This window comes from Sitodiplosis mosellana, unplaced genomic scaffold, assembly GCF_009176505.1.
Source record: "Sitodiplosis mosellana isolate CC-2019 unplaced genomic scaffold, AAFC_SMos_1.0 Smas_scaffold_1, whole genome shotgun sequence".
In the NCBI taxonomy this organism is placed as follows: domain Eukaryota; kingdom Metazoa; phylum Arthropoda; class Insecta; order Diptera; family Cecidomyiidae; genus Sitodiplosis; species Sitodiplosis mosellana.
This window is the reverse complement of record NW_022595244.1, coordinates 10,914,451-10,932,396: the sequence shown is the minus strand read 5'-3', so window position 1 is coordinate 10,932,396 and position 17,946 is coordinate 10,914,451. Positions and strand designations below refer to the sequence as shown.

The window sequence follows — 17,946 nt, the reverse complement described above, 5'->3', positions numbered from 1 at the left end:
AAACTGGAATGCTGAAGTATTTGACAAGTCATGAAAATAGTTCAAAATTATACCACGCGTGTCACTGCTGTATTGCAAACCGAATGAAAACGGAGTATGAAAGAAACTGTAAAACTTGATATTTTCATGCGTTTATATGTGAGCTTCGGGTGTGTCACAAAAGGTTACATGAAATACAAATGAAATTATTATCGTAGCATTTCATCTAGTATTTTGCATTGTCCCCAACGAATTCCATCCATGTTGAACAATGAGCAGCAATGTCAAGAGCTCAAATTTTACACTGCTACAACTACTCAAACGCCAATCGTTTTTTCGTTTATGATTTCGTTGAACAAAACAACAACAACAACGACGACGAAAAAATAAACTACCGTCATTCACTACACTTTTTTTGACCATCAATTGCTTTTTTCCGTTGCGATATTTTCACCCATAGTTTTGCAACTCACTGATTGATGCGATTAAAATCAATAAAGTTTCTCTTTCTCTCAATTGCTGCCATAAGTTCAACAGACCTGGTGACATCAACAGCACTCGCTTTTTGCTTTGCCGTTATATTTAATAAAACTTTTTCAATTAGAGCACAATCGAATTTATACGCGGGATTTAGTGAAAATATTGATGCTGTTTTGTAACATAGTTTGGTGATGATTCGTGTTTTTTTTCTATTCCTCTTCAGCTATATTATTATTATTATTTATTATTTATTCATTTTAGCGTCTGCTCAAATAAGCTGACGATTCAGGTTCACAAAAGTTTTTACAAGTTTTTACAGTATAAAGAGAATTTTCCATTTGAAAAAACAGTTTTACATAACAGCTGAGTTAGCATGGATCAGTTCATTTCAGTTCAATATAAAATAGAATATAATTGTTTCCATTACACAAAAGGTAAATAAATATCTTGGAAATATAGATAAAATAAAAATAGAAATAGAAATAGAAATAAATAGTTAAATTCGATCAGTTTCAAATATAATCAGTTTTGTAACTCATTGACTACTTCTCAGTCTTGTTAGATCACCAAATGCAGAATCGGGAAGCTTTAGTAGCTTTTTTCTAAATTCGAAAAACGGTAACGTCGGGTCAATAAATAGTGCAGCAAAATTGAATGCCCGGCATGCATAGTTTAGAGGGGCATTAAGTCCATATTCTGTTGATGAGCACCTAAGTCTGATGAATTCTGGGTTACGAAATGTACGAATGCCTGTGTTAAGATTCAATTTGCTCCTCAATGTAGGTGAATCCATTTGGCCGGATATTATTTTCTTGATGAACAGTATCGATGCGTTGACTCTTCTCCTAACCAGAGTATCAAGTTTTAGTTCAGCTCGCCTCTCGTCATAGGGTGGTAGTAAATAGTTATTTTCTTGGCGGTTAAGGTTATCTCCGCGTAAGTAAATTACTGCATTCTTTTGTACGCCTTCGATGAATTTTCTATGGGTTATTTCTGACGGATTCCATATATTATATATATATATGTTACTATACACAAACTTTTTTCAGTGCTTGTTACGAACGGTACAGCTGCCACTTTGGACTCAAACTCTTCTCTCACCTCACCGATAGGAAGAAGAGAATGAGATAGAGAAAGTGAAAGAGGAGAGAAAGAGTTCTGAAATGGAAAATGAATTTTAATTGTGTTTGCCTTCGAAATTTCAGCTCAGTTGTTGTTCTTCATCGTTCAACAAATGCTTTCAAATGTTCAAAAAAAAAACTTTGAAATACGCTTTTTGCCAGTCGATTAAGTTTTTTTAACCATTTCGATCCTCGCTTTTCACTTTGGTTCGCTCTAAAATGGACGCCAATCTTGGCTTTAGTCATTTACCTGTGAGACGTTTTCCAACACAAACATTGCATTTCGAATGATTTAACATACAACACTGTCGATGAATTTCTGATTTAATCGTTTGGAGTTTGTTTGGAAACACAATTTTCACATCCTTCAAATTCTCTCGAATCAAATCGATGTGAACCGGAAAGATATCATTGTCAAAATCATTTTTAATGCGCCTTAATTTAGATGTTTTGAAAAACCAAAATTCACATTCGAATCGGAAAGAAAAATGTTTTCTTCAGATGCATCACTCACTGTGTGGCGCCATCTCTTGCACGGTGCCCATAATGGGAAAAACTTGGGAAATGTAAATTTTCCAACGAGTGATATTGACAAGCGGATTCCAGTTCCATTTGAAAACAAACACATGCGCAAGACCAATTTTAACCGATTGGAAGTAACATAGCTGGTGAATGTGCTATACCCTCTACTCGCATCCCGATATTTCCAGCCGTTGATTTTCCATGGCCATGCATCTAGTCGATGCCGATGACACACATCTGTTCAGTTCGAAGTAGAAAATCGGTGATGTAACGTAACCGCTCCGTCGACTAGTAATCGTGTGTGTCGCGCGCGCGAAATAAATCTACTCTACTCACAGAGATTTCGTGGTCATCATTTCTTTTTGCGAACGAAAAGCAAACCGGAAGTTGTGTAAGGTTTTAACGAACGAGGCAAAATACGAGTGTAAAAAATCTTGTGAGTTTTCCAAATAAAAAAAAGAAATTTCAAACGAATATCTGCAGCAAGTGTGTCCAGGTGGAATGGAAATCATCCGCACAGACAGTAATCTATTAACCGCGATTTTGAAATTCTAGTTCATGGTGTTTTTTTTCTGGATTTGGTTCTATTCGCTTCAAGAATAAAGGGAAAAAAATGAGGTTGGATGGTTGCGATTTAAAGTTGTAATGAACGAATGAATGGGGAAAAAAAGTCGTAGACCGCACATTGAATGAGGTTTCGTTTTTCTCATTCTCATCCAGCCTAGAATTTACGGCTGAAATAAATTTTCTGTTACATTCAACCGTACACCGCGTTGTTCAGCATCCGCAAATCCAGTTGAAGTGAAGTAAAACAACGAACTAGAAGAAAGAAAAAACACACCAACTAAGCTCAAGTGAAATGAAATAAAAACACAAGCAGCACGTTGCGAACGGTCAGTGAATACACGATTCGATTTATTTCATGCCTATGAATTTGAATGCTTTGCACAACGTAAGCAAATCGCAACAACGCTAAAGGAACAATCGCATCGTTCGATAAATAGAATGGCATATCACTTTTTTGCTTGAGGTACAATGATTTACGTGCCGCATGTAATGGACAAAGCTTGAATCACAGACGCGGAAAAAAGAGAGAGAACGGATAGAGTGGAGAAAAAAAGCAGCAATCTCAGATTCACTCTTGTTCATTCGAACAGGTGTACTTCACGCATGATAATCCCAACGGATTTACTTTGGTTGTAGTTAAGACCCGCTTATCGCCAATCACGAGCAAAAATCGCCTCGTCTCTCTCCTCGATTATTGTTTATCTACTTGAAATAGGACCAATAAATCGTACCGCACCGAATACATTTACGATCTACCATTAACATATTCCATGCAATTCCGTGTGTAGTATTTTAAGCCAAACAAATCGTGGTTCAACGTGTGTATCGTTACAAAAATAAGTATTTATATACATTTACTTCCACATTTCTCGTTAATGAAACGCAAATAATTATCATTTTTATGCCGAGCATATAAAAACGGAAACATTTGCAAAACGAGCAAAAGAGAAAAATAATCGTCGAAAAAAAAAAATACGACGGCGATTGAGAAATAAAAAACGGTACGTTTCCTCGTGCGTATCGAATAAGAAATCTCGTTAGAAAAAAAGGAGATTTGCGGTGTGATTAAGTTAATCGCGATTCAACAAACAAGTGGCCACTTTTGCAAATAAAATCAATGGAATAAATGAGGGGATTTCGTTTTGTTCAAACAAACTGTGGTGCTTAAGATTTACTGTTTATGTTGCGTGCAGTGGCACTGAATGGAATGAAAAACAAGTGCCCACGCCAGAGCAACAACACGGTAACAAAAACAACAGCAACAACAACGAAAAAAATGAGTGCAAAATGAGAGAAACCCACTAAGAAAAGTTCATGAGTGACGTGTTGATTTTGTGATTTTTCTATTCAATCGAAAGAAAGATGAAATCGGATTTGTTAGAGTTTTCAATGCTCATAGACCGCTGTTTTCAGTGAACAAACACAAACACCATCTAAAAAAGTATCTGCACCGAGTCTACGTGTGTCTGCGTTCGTCTGTGTATTTTCGACATTTCAAAACGACCGCACACGAAAGAAAAACTCCAGCAACTGAATGAAAAAAAGGGACAAAGGAATATTCAGCCATGTGTGACTAATTGATGGACTCAACGATTATCGAAATTTTTTTATTGATTTCTTTTTTTGTGTGTGTGATTCAGTGTGTATGTATATGTGCTTGTGCTGTGCATCAACGTCGGCAACAGACTCAGCTGCTGTTGAACGCGGGTGCTGGTAATTTTAATTGCTCTTCTGTGTTCAAAACAGTGCACGTTCCAATTTAAATCGATTGTTCCACTAGTTTTTTTTTATTGTTTTTTTTTGCGCTCAATCTTCCGTTCGGCAAACGGTGACGCTTAGGCTGATTTCGAAAAGAGAGTTGAAAAAAAAACACACAGCAGCATCAGCAGCACATCGACAAGTATTTTATGCATGAGAGAAAGTTATAATGAAATCGAACTAAATTACGTCAATCGTGAAAAAGGGAACCGGAGCAATTACACAGACAAATAAAGTAAAAAAAAGAGAGAGAGAGAGATAGAGAGACAGGGGGTATATCTCTGTTTTTCTGTTCTTCTTCTCCTTGTTTCTATTTGGCTGAATCCGAATTTGGAATCGAGCATCGTTAATGCGCATCATCTAGACATTCGTCAGTATGCACTGAACAGTAAGTAATGATTTAAATTGAATATTTAGTCACGGTTTTAGCTTAAGTGGAGTAAAAAGGCCTCTTTGAAGGGAAGAAAAAAGAGCGAACGAACGAATTTCGAATGTGTGTGGGTGGATTCGGGTCGCTAATAAACCGTAGCCCTCCGAAATACCCGTAAAATCGAAAATCCTTTGATTTCACGACGAAATAGCTTCATTTTGTTTTAAATCGGCTGTGCATTTCATGAAATTGCTGCTATTTCCATGCCTAAGTCCCAATTTTTTTCAAACATTCAGCCCATTCCACACGCTACTCACGATATATACACGTTTTGTTTTGCAATTCATCAGTCAGCGACAATTTTCCAAAGTAGATGGTATCATATTTTATTTGCTAAATGCTTTTGGGTCACAATCTAAATGGCACAGACATTGGTATGGCCTGACATATACGTGAGCTCAAGTGAATATATGTAACTCTCTATCCACTCATGGTAACTACGTCACAGCACTTGATTACCTAAAGGACTCCGCTGTTTTCGGGCGGAATCTCATCAATCTTAGACAAGTGAACGAGCTTGCGATGTTTATCTCGATTGGCACCGATGCACGTGACTTTTCGAAAAAGAGGAAATGGCAGATAGAGAGAGAGAGAGAGAAACAGCTCAGAACTATTACATTTTGGTATATCAAATGGCGTTCGTTGTACGAACGAACGGCGATAGCAAATATAAATTGTCGCTCAAAACTCACCACCACATAAAATCCAAACAATATGTCAAATTATTTAATTTATGGTTTTTATTCATGGCGCTGTCATGAAATGTCATATTTTATAGCTACCACTATTGGCACCAGCTAAACAAATGCGTGATGTACTCACGTCGAATGAACTGATTTTGAAACATTTCATGATAATAATAATCCAAGTGAATGAAATAAATACTTGCTTGGAAAACGATTCATTGAACCGGAACGGGCCATAATTGGGAAATTCCTGCTTTGTATTGCTTACAGCAATTTTTGAATCACTTATTTTATTTTTCTCGGGAAAAATGTTTTCGTTTCGACAGTTTGTTTGTCCTGTTTACTGTGAACATGCAAAAGAAGAAACAAATTCATTAAAAAAATGCTTATTGAGTCAGAGCGAAGAGAAGAGAGACATAAATGATTTATCATAAATCCCATTTCATTTTAGACGATTTGCCTACTTCACGGAAGGTGCACGAAACAAATTTTCGACACAAAATTTTATATATTGAAAAAAAAAATGACTTGATTCCGGCACAGCCTAATTGTTCATCAACGATTCATTTGGCCCGACACAAAAACGGAAAGACGAAAGGAATGGAAAAAGACGAAGAAAAAAAAATCGCACCCAATTTATTGTTTACTTACCTAGAGAAAATGCGCTCGCTTAAAATACAATTTAAAAAAGAGAAAATTAAGGCTGTGCTGAATTCGTTATCACAAGAGATGAAACAAATAAGATTCACAATTACGCTTTGATTCTGTTACATGTATCTATGAAAAAGGAGCCATTTTGTTTGCTTGCTCTTTTCTCCTCTGGAAAATCCATTTTGAGTTTAGCATCATGTACCTTCTCAAGTCTTTATCCAAGTTGAATTTCCTTTCATTTTAAATTTTCTTTTATTTTCCCTTCGAAACAGAATAATAAAACACTAGCAAAATTTTATCAAATACCTACATTATATTGTGTTGCGATGCATGGTCCTGGCAAAGCGAAGAATGAAAGGTTGAATGAATTTTGTGCGAGACGATTTTTTGCTCTCTACACTTTTTCGATTGAAGTCGTTATCATTATTTTCCAATAACCGTATACATGCTTTGCGTTATTTTGCGCTCTCTGTTTGCATGTCTTTTTTCATCATCGATGTTAATAAATATTGTTACCTGAAACGATCCCGTGATGAGAGAATTTAGAATATGGATCACGATTCCTTTTCCCAGTAACGATGTTGTTTGAAATGAGTAAATGAGCAAAAATAGCTTGACATTTTATACCTTTGGATCGGATTTTTGAAATGAAATGTAATCACGGTTAGTCTACTACATACCATTGAGCAAAGTTTTTCATTATTTCTCAAGGCGTAGGCCAATCGTTTTGAAGAAAACCAAAATTTGTCAAATTAACGTTGAAATTTCAGTTAAAAGAATCTCTTTTTACGGGAGAAATTGCAACCCTTCTTCCACTTCAGCCATCCGTAAGTGTTTATCATCGTCCCTCTCGTTCCCAGATTTTGGACATGTTGAACGCTGGTTGCACATTTCCATTGTCAACACCATTCAAACGTTGTAAATCAAATTATATCATCAGAATGCTGGTGCAAAAGTTTCAAATCGTTTTTCCATCCTCAAGCAAAAGCCAGCAACATCTTTTCGATGTAAGTACTCATTTACTTCCTCCGCACTGTTTGCTTCAAGTCCATTTTTCCAATGGTTTTTTGTACGACTCACATTTGGTGGTTGTTTTTTGTGCTTCGGCGATTTTCATACATTTATGATTCAGGACCATTTTTTTCTCGTCTTTCCCGTCCATTTGCTTGCAGCGTTTTCTATCATTCACGCTACATTATTATGGAATAGAGAACAGAAAAAAAACGAATGAAAAAATGCTGCATTTTATGCCTTGGGGATTTAGTGAGTGAGCGATAGAGAGAGAGAGAGAGAGAGAGCAGAAGAAAAAAAAACGACTCAGAAGCTTACACAATATTATTTATTGCTATGACCGCTGGTGTTGTTCTAACATAGTATTTTATTTCGTTGAAAGTTTCTTCATCGTGGAGTTCATATATTTTTTTCTTCGTCTTTTCTTCAGTTGGCTTTTGCAGTTATTGTCGTCGTTGTGAACGACGTCATCATGAACCCACCGAACACACCATCAAACTTTAGCTCCACCACTTACGTATTTCCTTAGTTACACACGAATTGTATTTAGCGCAACGCTCGATTTGTATGTGAACGTGAATAAAACGACGGCAAAGACACAACCCGAAGGACTTGACTAGACTCAAGTATGACTCTGCAATGAATGCATGTGTTTGGTAAAAGTTTGGAACTTCGGTCCAAAGCATGAGAGAAATAAAGAGATAGCATGCGAGAGTATCTTAAGAAACCGGAGATGAAAAAAATGGGAAAAACAAAAGCAAATACGGAAAACTTTTACGGGTTTGTTTACTGTTTTTATCAACCGATGGGGCTGTCCGCTTCGGAAGTGTGCATGCATCCACTGTCCAGGCTGTACATGTAATAAAATCAGCCCTGGTATTTCGTTAGTATCGCGAACATTGCGGTCTATTTGAAGTTTCGACGCCATAAAATACACAGCAAATGTTCACAATGTAATAACAATGCATAATGAGACGAAAGTTTTTCTTTTGTTTTAATTCGGTATCAAAGGCAAGGGTAGCGCCGATGTATATATAACTGGAATCCACGAATCACACCCCGAAACCGTGATTGGAATTTAGACTTTTTCCCTTTTTGCCAGCAAAAAGTTTCAAAAAAAAAAAATGAGTGCGGAAATCTGATTTTGACCGATTTTCCAACTTTTTTCTTTCTTACCCGAAAACAATTTCAAAATGTACGTTAGAATGTGATATTTTGAATGTTGCAAGCCAAAGATTTATGCCAAAGTAGTCATAACATGATTTTATCTCTATTTTGGCTTCTGCTAACGCCAAAAATGGTCAAAAATCAACATTGCCGTAATGGTGAATGTAAAATGAATTGAAAAAAAAAAATACTCGTAAAATACTTCTTGTGAGGTTTTCGTGGGTTTTCCTTGCCTTCAACTACTATAATGTAAGATAGAACGAAGTAGTGTGCCGATGAAGGCTGATAAGAGAGCATGGTTACTGTGAAATGTTGCCCGGCAAATAATCAAAAAATCGTTTTAACTTTTTAAATTACTCTTGTAAAAGTTGAAATGAAATTATTGAAATTATGGTTGAGTGGCAACCGAAAAAACGGCATCAAATACATCATTTGGCTAAATCGAATGGCCGGCTGGAAACCCCGGTTTTTGATTCGTTAAACACAACCCAAAGATCACTTTGTGCACTCCAATTAATTTATTTGCTCGTGTGCCTCGTTATTCCCTTCAATGTGCTCTTTTTGGCACTTTTTCCGCTCTCTTTTAGTTTTCCTTTCGCTTTTACTCTTCTCTCATTAAATTCGTTTAACCATTCGCTTTATCAATATAAATGACTGTGAAAGGCGCGCGCACACACACACACACACACAAGCGGTTACCGCACACAAAAACATATTCTCATTTATTTCATTTGATTACATTTGGTATTATATGAACTGATTCGACGCTGGGAATGAGAAAAAAACGTTATTCGGACAAGGACCCGGGGTGGAAAAAAAACCCTTCGTTGAAGGGAGAAAGAAAAAAAACTACAAATACGAATTTGCGCTTTAATTTTGAGCATACGCAACCGCATCAAAAGCGTTTCCATGATTGCTTCAGCCATTATAACACAGCAGACGTAATTGAAAACGAAATTATTCATCTGCCCACGCTTAACCGAAGGGTTTTTCTTTGTGGAATTTGGTCGATGGTCGATGGAAAAAAGTGTGTGCGTGTGTGTTTCCAGTCAGGCGAAAACCACAATTGCGGCTTAAATGCATGCATATTATAATAACGAATCACTTTATACACGAATGAAGGACTTTTTACCCAAACTGTGCGTTGCCGCCAAATGTGATATTATTCATGCTCAAATCGAGAATCGGGCCTGTGATTTTCAGAATGGATCCACATTTTTAATGCTTATAACCAATTTTTGATATTGTGTATTGTGTAACAATTCGGTATTCAACTTACAGAAAATTTCCGATTGAAATCCAAACATTTTTTGCATTTTATTTTGTGTATTGGAAATCAAACACGATTTTTCGTCACAAAAAATGCATTGTGACAAAAAATGCATTCTCATTTGAAAAAATTGCGCGGTTTCAAATTGAAAATTTCACAATTTTAAATTGGAAAGCCAAATCCAAAATTGTACAATTGGATCATAAGCACCAAAGGTCACCATTGCTTTGTATATGCTAATTCATCTAATCACAACATAGAATACCTGTTTTAGTAAATCCAATCTTTGGACTATCAATGGCTATGAATCATAGGTTGTGGTAGTCTATATTCGAAAATCAATGCCATGGCATAGGTTGTATTCAATACATTTTGAGTTCAAAAGCTTCGAATTAAAGCCAATACGATTCGGTTTGACTAAAAATGTGGGTCGATTTGGTAACACAAATCCATATGATCTACTCAAAATTTGATATTTGTGTGCATGTTATATCTTCAATTAAAAGAGGGAACAATGGAAGAAACACTTGAAATACTGTCAATGCTTCTTGCACAAGAAAATCTGAATTATTTCGTTCCATTTGTTTCCATGATTGGATTGGATTTCATCGACGTTTTTGTTGGCTATGTGAACTATCTTTGAACGCTTTGAATAGCAACGCGTTTCCTGCAGAACGTTTACATGTTTACTCCATCCATCTGCGTTTTAAAATCGAATTGTGTGCTTTTCTATTCCATGAGACTTCATTAATTTTCCGAAACTTTGTCATTTGCGAAAAAAATCCAACTGTAGCGGAGAAAATAAAAATCAATAAGGTTACTGACCACAATCGTCTTACAACTCTTTTCTGGCTCATTCAGTGTGATAAAGAGTGGAGATAAAAATAAAAAAGACGGTTTTCATCTTGTCTCCGTTCGTTTCCAGCTTTAAATGAATGCCATTCAGCTGTGTTAGCTGGAACATTGTCAATATGTCGTAACATCACAACGCTTTTAATGGCATTTAGTTTTAAAAATACACACAAAACGAGCACAAAGGGTATTATTCTTGTTAAGCTCCAACAGTTTTCTTCTCTTTTTTTTGCTTTGTGCATTCGCCTCAATGGTGGTGGTGGTGGTGGTGGTGGTGGTGGTGATTTGACAATAGAGCGACAAAAACTTCTGTGTGCAAGCACAAATGTGAAAAGACACGAAGGCATGCAAAGCAATAAGAAAGAAAAAGAAAAATCATCGAAAGATGAAGCGAGTGTTGTTTGTAAAGGAATATTACGTTCATGCAGCTATGTAATCTGCTTTATTTCATACATAAACGGTTGCTTGTTTGTGTTCGCTTGGCTTTATTGAAAAGAGGAAAGAGAGAAGGGGAGCGCAACGGGGAAAAATGGGAAAATAAATGAGACCATTGTTAATGTGTGGCAAAGAAATAACAATTGATACAGCCCGACCTATACCATTGTATATATTTGCTCGCAGTTGTTGAATCTATTCTCGACCCCACTTCGGTGTGACTTCGCTCCACATCACTCCAGCTTTTGCAAATGTGTTATGACAAGTGGTAGATGTGTCGCAGTCAATTTAAATACAGATAATCACGAGTCGACAGGAAGGATACCAAAAAAATACTGTTAATGTGGACCATATTAAGGTCCATTGAAAGCAACGCAAAAAAAGAGAACAGACATCGAAAAAAAAACTCGAATGTTCAAAGACTCGACTTTATAAATGTGAAATATTCACTGAGGTGTGGGATGTAAAGAGAAATTCATTTGAATCCGCTTTTTTCACTTTTCATCTTTTTGTAATAAGATATATTTATAAAGTAATCACAGGGAGTTAGCAAGACGCGCGTTATAAGGTTTTGGACTTCCATCGAAAGAGATGGTGAATACAAGTTGTATATATCCATTTTTCTTCCTCCTCGAAATCGAATCAAAAACCTTATAATGTACGTCTTGTTAACTCCCTGTGAAAGTAATAGAATAATGAGCGTAAAAACATTATGTAGAATCAAATAAGAAAAGTGATTCTATGCGAAAGTAAATTTCAAAGCTCATTTTCTATTGCATCTTTTCAAAGGTTTTGTCAAAGCATTTCAATTTTATGTCACTAGTTCAGAATGAATGAAATTGGATTTTACAGAAGAAACCCCGTCATTCATAAGAAACAAGTCTCTCTGTGTGTGCTAGTGCCAAGGTGCATATACCCACTCACACTGTGCCAAATGAAAATCAGATCAATTTCAACACATAATTGAATAGAAGAAAATAGTGTAATAAGAACATTTTCTTGGACGACAAATGACAAAAGCATTTGTTGTCAGAATCTGGTTTATTTGCACAGAGCATAACAGTTGTGCCACAACTAGAATTTCCAAACAAAACACCATCCTTATTTTACCATTTTCGAAAGGCAAACAACGACAACGACGACACCACAAACTAAGTATATTTCATTTCGCATTAGTTTGAAATTTAACAGCAGACGACTTGAACAGATTGCAAAGTTTTTGTTGCGTCAAAGATAATTTTTATGATGGAAAAAGAAGAATGTGAACAAACAGAGTCGAACATACAACCACTGAACATATATAAATTTTATACATGTCGCATCACATTCACGTTTCACTTGAGTACAGTTGCAGGATATTGCTGTCGCTGGAGATTTTTTTAATCATATTTTGGCTTTTTTTCTCTGCCATCATTGTCGAAATGGAACAAAACAAGAGAAATCACAAAGAGGAAAAGTTTCTTGGAAATTGCAAGCCCCGATTACTGAAGCATTAAGCAACTCGTTCGAGCTTCGGGGCGCACTGAGTATGCGCTTACATACATTTTTTTTTCCTGACTAGTTCTCATTCGTGCAATAGTCATCGAAAAGTTGAGAAGGGACACTGATTAAATTACTTGAAAAAGAAAGAGAAATATTTTTTTTGTCATGGTGCGCAGGTAATTCAATAAATGGTTTTTCCGACCATTCATTGCACGTGCTAAAAGCATCGAGACCATCAAAAATATCATAAGTTGTGAGCGAAATGTTTTGCTCGAAAACAAACTAATTTATGTTATTGCAATGAATTTATGGCATTACATCGGGTAGGGGGGCAACACATTTCCTAAGAGATACAATTATAGAATGTTAAGCAAAAGGATACGAATTAGTTGAATTGAAATGTAAAATGAAAAAGAGAGAGATAGAGTGGATAGAATTTGAACCCTCTAGCATGGTAAGCCAAACTCAAACGATATTCGGAATTTAATGAACTAATTTTTGTTCGTGACTTTTCCAAATTCATTTATGAACCCGGTGTTTTCAATCGAATGAAATCACAACTATTTGATTTGAAGTTAATTAATTTTTGCGTGTTTCATTTTCCGCAAATGCCGAAAAATGCATCGACCGATTAATCTATCATCTAAATCGATCAAATTGCAAAAACCACTTGAGTTTAGAAATGGTTTGGCATCGAATCGGCTCACCAGGTCAACAAATTAACTGCCATCCACAATGGCAAAATTGATATTTTTTTGACCATGGTTTTGCAATTAGCTGGCAGGCCTTTTGTTTGTGATGAAAAACACACAAATTGGTTCATGTGTTTGCGGGATTAATCTAATTTTGCAATATACACATATCAATTTAGTGCTTGAGCTATGCGATTGCACATGATTTTCATTGAAATCGATTACAAATCAATGAAACACAGCGATAAATTCCAAATTATTGATGAATGGATATATTGGCAACTCTGTTTTGACGGCAATTTTCTTGGAAACTTTGCCATTAGCGCGATGCTCCAATCAATTTTGAGTGTACAACCAATTGGTGGTTTGAATACTGTGAGTATCGATTTTTAATCATTGCGCACCAAACACATATATTCAATTCAATTTATAGTTTGATGCGGCTTTATTGTTCTAATTTAATTAAACGAAACGCATTACACTGGCTTCAATTCGTATAAACAAATCAAATGTTTGTATTTGTGGTTTTTGATGGATTATGACACAAAGTTTCTAATTGAATCTGCATCCATATTGGTCGTTTGGCAAAATTAAATACACTGGCCAATTTGCACGTATCGATTTGCAAAGTTCAAATGTTTATGACCCCTTCAGTTTGTTGTGAACAGAATGCAATTTATGAAATATTAAAACGACTTTATTAAATGAAAATAATTCATGAATGCAGTACGACGAAAATCCCGAGGAATTTGCAAATCTTTAGCTCGAAATAATAGTATTCGTTTCGGTCTGTGAATTCATTTACACGCTTTAGTGTGCCGCTGGTCGTTTGAATGTCTACCCGAGTGGTTTTTTCTCTGCTTCTCTATTACCCTTTTTGTTCTGTTTCGTCATAAAGCATCCATGAAAAATTAAATGCTCCTCACTCAACTGCAGTGTGACCAAACGCTCTGAAATTTCACGCAGTGACTTTAATATCCTATGTGTGCAAATACATTTGTATGCCTTCTTTTGCCCAGCGAATATTTTTGTGTTGGTTTTCTTGTCGTCGGTTGCATTATCTCTATCTCTCTCTCTCTCTTGTCGGGCGCTAGTTTGCTGGTATGACGCGAATTAAATGATTGCACGCCATGGCATTTTTGCTTGCAGCAAACCAAAAAAGGAGAAACATGACACAGGGAAAGCAACACAACAAATAACGGACGATTTATCATAGAGATAGAGAGTCACACGGAAATTCCGTATCCAGATCGCATTCGCTGCATATTCGACTGTGTAAGTGTGTGTGTGTGTGTGTGTGTGTTTTGTGATGAAAAGAGTTTCTTGGCGCAAATAATAATGAAACATGCATGCAATAATTCCAACTGAAGCACATTGCTTCAATGCATGAATAAATGCGACATGCATGTGTACGACACAGAATGCTGCGAGATGCTTTTAATACATTTGATGTGTGCAGTTTGTATGCATACAAAAATAGCGAACATTTCGCACATGGAATGGAATGGAATGGATGTATACGATTTGTTGACACAAAACAATTATTTCAAGCATGCAATAATAACAGAAAAAAAGATATTTATCCTTGCAAATAATGACGGGCTGGGAGTTGGGCTGCAATGCTGTTCTGTGGTGGCGATGACGATGATGGCGAATCATGGAGGGGTTGGGCGCATGTAAATTGTGAATGGTAAACGAAAAATGCCGACTGACCCAAATAAACAATGTGGTTTAACATTTGTTTCACACAAACAATGGGCGCACATAATTAAATGTTGTTGATTGTTTCGTGTATATATTTTCTCTTATTCCTCGCCTCCGGCCGTACAATTTGAGTGGAACGAACGATGATTTTCATTGTCAACACACACACACACAAACAAATACACTGACTCAAGATTATTCATCTCGTCCTCTATTACAATCAATGCTACCATTTTGCATATTTCCCATTTGACTTTTTTATCTATAGCGAGAGGATGCTGTCTAGTTTATTCCAATTATGATTGCAAGAAACGAGACGGACATTGGATGATGGAACAAAAAACCCATGCGACATGTCTGTAGGCATTTATTGTTAATGGCATTTCGAAAACATCACAAAAAATTAATTGGTTTTCCCAATAAAAATAATAAATGGATTCGGTTAGCCTCTCTTGATGAACATTTCCTTGAAATTGTTTATGATATCTGATTTCAATTTGATACACGTGTCAATAGCAATAAAAGTTATTTGAATAAAATCTTTAATTGAATATTAGGTTGAATGTAATGAACATTCGATACAATTTCTGATAATCAAACGAATACGGGCTTTCTATGCATGTTATGGCTTAGGTTTTGTTTTGAACATTAAATGTATGTTTAAATATAGGTTATATAATACACTAAATGTCATTCATTGATTCATCTAAGCTTACATTATGGAATAGATCTGCCTATAGAAAGGCCTTTGAACTGGAAGCGGGATATGATTCAGTAATTTGCAAAATTAGGGAATCTTTAGTTTAATGAAGCATTCAACCGGTAACTCAAAGTGAAGACATGATTTTCTCAAAGTAAAATATCCTTCATCTTTGAGATGAATAAACCAAACGTGTTTATAACCTGCAAAACCTAATTGATAGTTTCGTTGAGTTAACACACAAACCTCAGACACATTCCTTTTGAAATTCAATCTCAAAATTGTGCTCATTCTAAGATTGATATTCTACCAAACGTATTGATTAAATCTATCTCGACACACGGAATTCCAATGTGATTGCCATAAGTTTTTGGCATACATTTATCACTCGTGCTCACAAGGTGTGCATGAAAGAAAACTGAAACCAACGAAAAAACAAATGTCCGCACAGAAAACGGCTCATTCCAGCTGAGGCGAATTTTATTTATTATTTGATTTGGTTTCTAAGCGAATGTGCTAAAATGTTTGGAAATCATTTCGATTTGTTTCGGTGTGCCGAGCACAAATGTCCGTTTTGTTTGCAAAGCTGTGGATTTGCCCAACAGTGCAATTCAGTTAAATTATTTTCAACGGGAGCCACATTTCAAAAACTGATGTTCGCATTGTATTTCATATATTTTGTGCTCGCATTCGCGCGCGTCGACCACGTTATTTATTGTTGTGTTTCAGTTTTGTCCAAAGCATTTGTTTTGCACTCGACTGAGACAGAGAGGAAGAGAACGGGGGAGAAAAAGACATAGAGATGGTGAGAGAGAGAGAGACAAAATCCGGTTGCTTTCACCAAAACAAATCACACGGGTGAAAACATTCCCATACCGAATGGCAACAGGATATTATCGAGAATTTATGAAAACTACTTTCCGAGCGCGCCGACTTTTAAATATTCAAGCGCAACATTTTCGCTTCAAACTAGCGAAAAGGAACCTTTGGGCAATAAATCTTGGAAACGTTTTCATGTGCTGTTGTTTCATTGTTGTTTTTTTGGTTGCTTCTTTTCTCTGTTTCTCTCTGGTTGGCTGAACTTTTTTTTCTCTCTCTCGGTCGTTTTTCGAATGGTGAACTACATTTCATTCGACGGCCAATTCTTTCAAATCTCGACCGGAGTTTCCCGTGTAAATTGTACATTTTGTATAATATTTTTGCTTTTAAGTGGTAATACACAACCGACAACAGTTACATCTTGTATCGCCACGAAGTAAACAAAAACTGTGAAAAAAGGAAACTTACCGCTTTGTGCGCTGCTACACCACATCCCGTCGTGGTGTGCTAACAAATAATTTGTAAGCAGAATGTAATGTCAATGGTTGACCATCGTTTCATGATAAACCGAACAGAAAACCATTATTCGAGGTAGCGCTCTCTGCGCTTATTTTGCCATATTTAATGTCGACAAACAACAACGGTCTCGCGCGCGCTTCGGAGGGAAAGAGAAAGAGAAAATCGATTTAAAGTTGAAATTCCGGTGGGACTGAGGATGGGCATTGAAAACTCGTTGAAGTAAGTGTTCTATCAACGAATTGGTTCCATCAAAATAGAGCGTTTAATTGAAAAAAAAAGTGAAACGAGAGAAAAGACGTGCAGAATGCAGGTATGTGACGTTAGTATCTATGAGGGCTATATTTCATTGATATTAGAACGTGCAGTGAAAAATACTCCGTTCAATAAAACATGTCGCAATGCAATGACTAACGAACGATGCCCACACACACATATATAAACTCTGACCGTCGAATGAGCAATTATTTGCCAAGCCATTAAATAGTTCGCAAAAGAAAGGTCAAGTACCACAATGTACATACTTATAAATTTTACAAGCATTTTTCGAGCGAAAATAAAAACGACACCACAGATACATACAAATATATATGTGCAATTGTGTTTGAGGGAAAAGAAATCGCCAGTAAATCGTAGCCATCGAGAAAGGGAGAAGAGCAAACGAACAACGAATTCACATAGGAAACTTTGGCAAATAAATTTCATCTACGAATTTTCCTTGTGAACCAGATAAGTAGCTCCTGAACGACGATAGCGAAGTAATTTAATGGTGATGGCAACTTATCGTTTCGCCCAGAATGGATGAATGAATGAATGAAACCGGGCTAAAGAAAGCAATTTTAAGACTTTTGCTCATTTATTTTCTCATGCCCGACACATTCACCAAACCATTTCGGTTCGGATGCGTACGAAAGCACAAATACACACACACACACATACAGATCCGCAAATCCATTGAAAAACTCTCGTTTTTCCATTTTTCGTTTTTACATAATGAGTTTTTGTCGATGGTTCTTCCGTTGATTCCGAGCTGCTTTAATGTGTGTGCCGCTTTCTCTCTCTCTCTCTCTCTCTCTCTCTCTCTCTCTCTCTCTCTCTCTCTCT

At 36.3% G+C, this 17,946-nt stretch overlaps 1 protein-coding gene across 5 annotated transcripts in view; it reads left to right on the top strand.

Moving 5' to 3' along the window:
- The first annotated feature begins 2,345 nt into the window (after positions 1-2,345).
- Positions 2,346-17,946, top strand: part of LOC129565847 (neuroligin-4, Y-linked) — a 167,106-nt gene continuing 151,505 nt past the window's right edge. For 2 of the 5 annotated variants that reach the window (XM_055441128.1, XM_055441139.1), the window contains exon 1: positions 2,346-4,815. The gene's annotated coding sequence lies outside the window, so the exon portion shown is untranslated. The remainder of the gene's footprint in view (positions 4,816-17,946) is intronic. The other 3 variants (XR_008687667.1, XR_008687666.1, XM_055441149.1) reach the window with 2 other exon arrangements.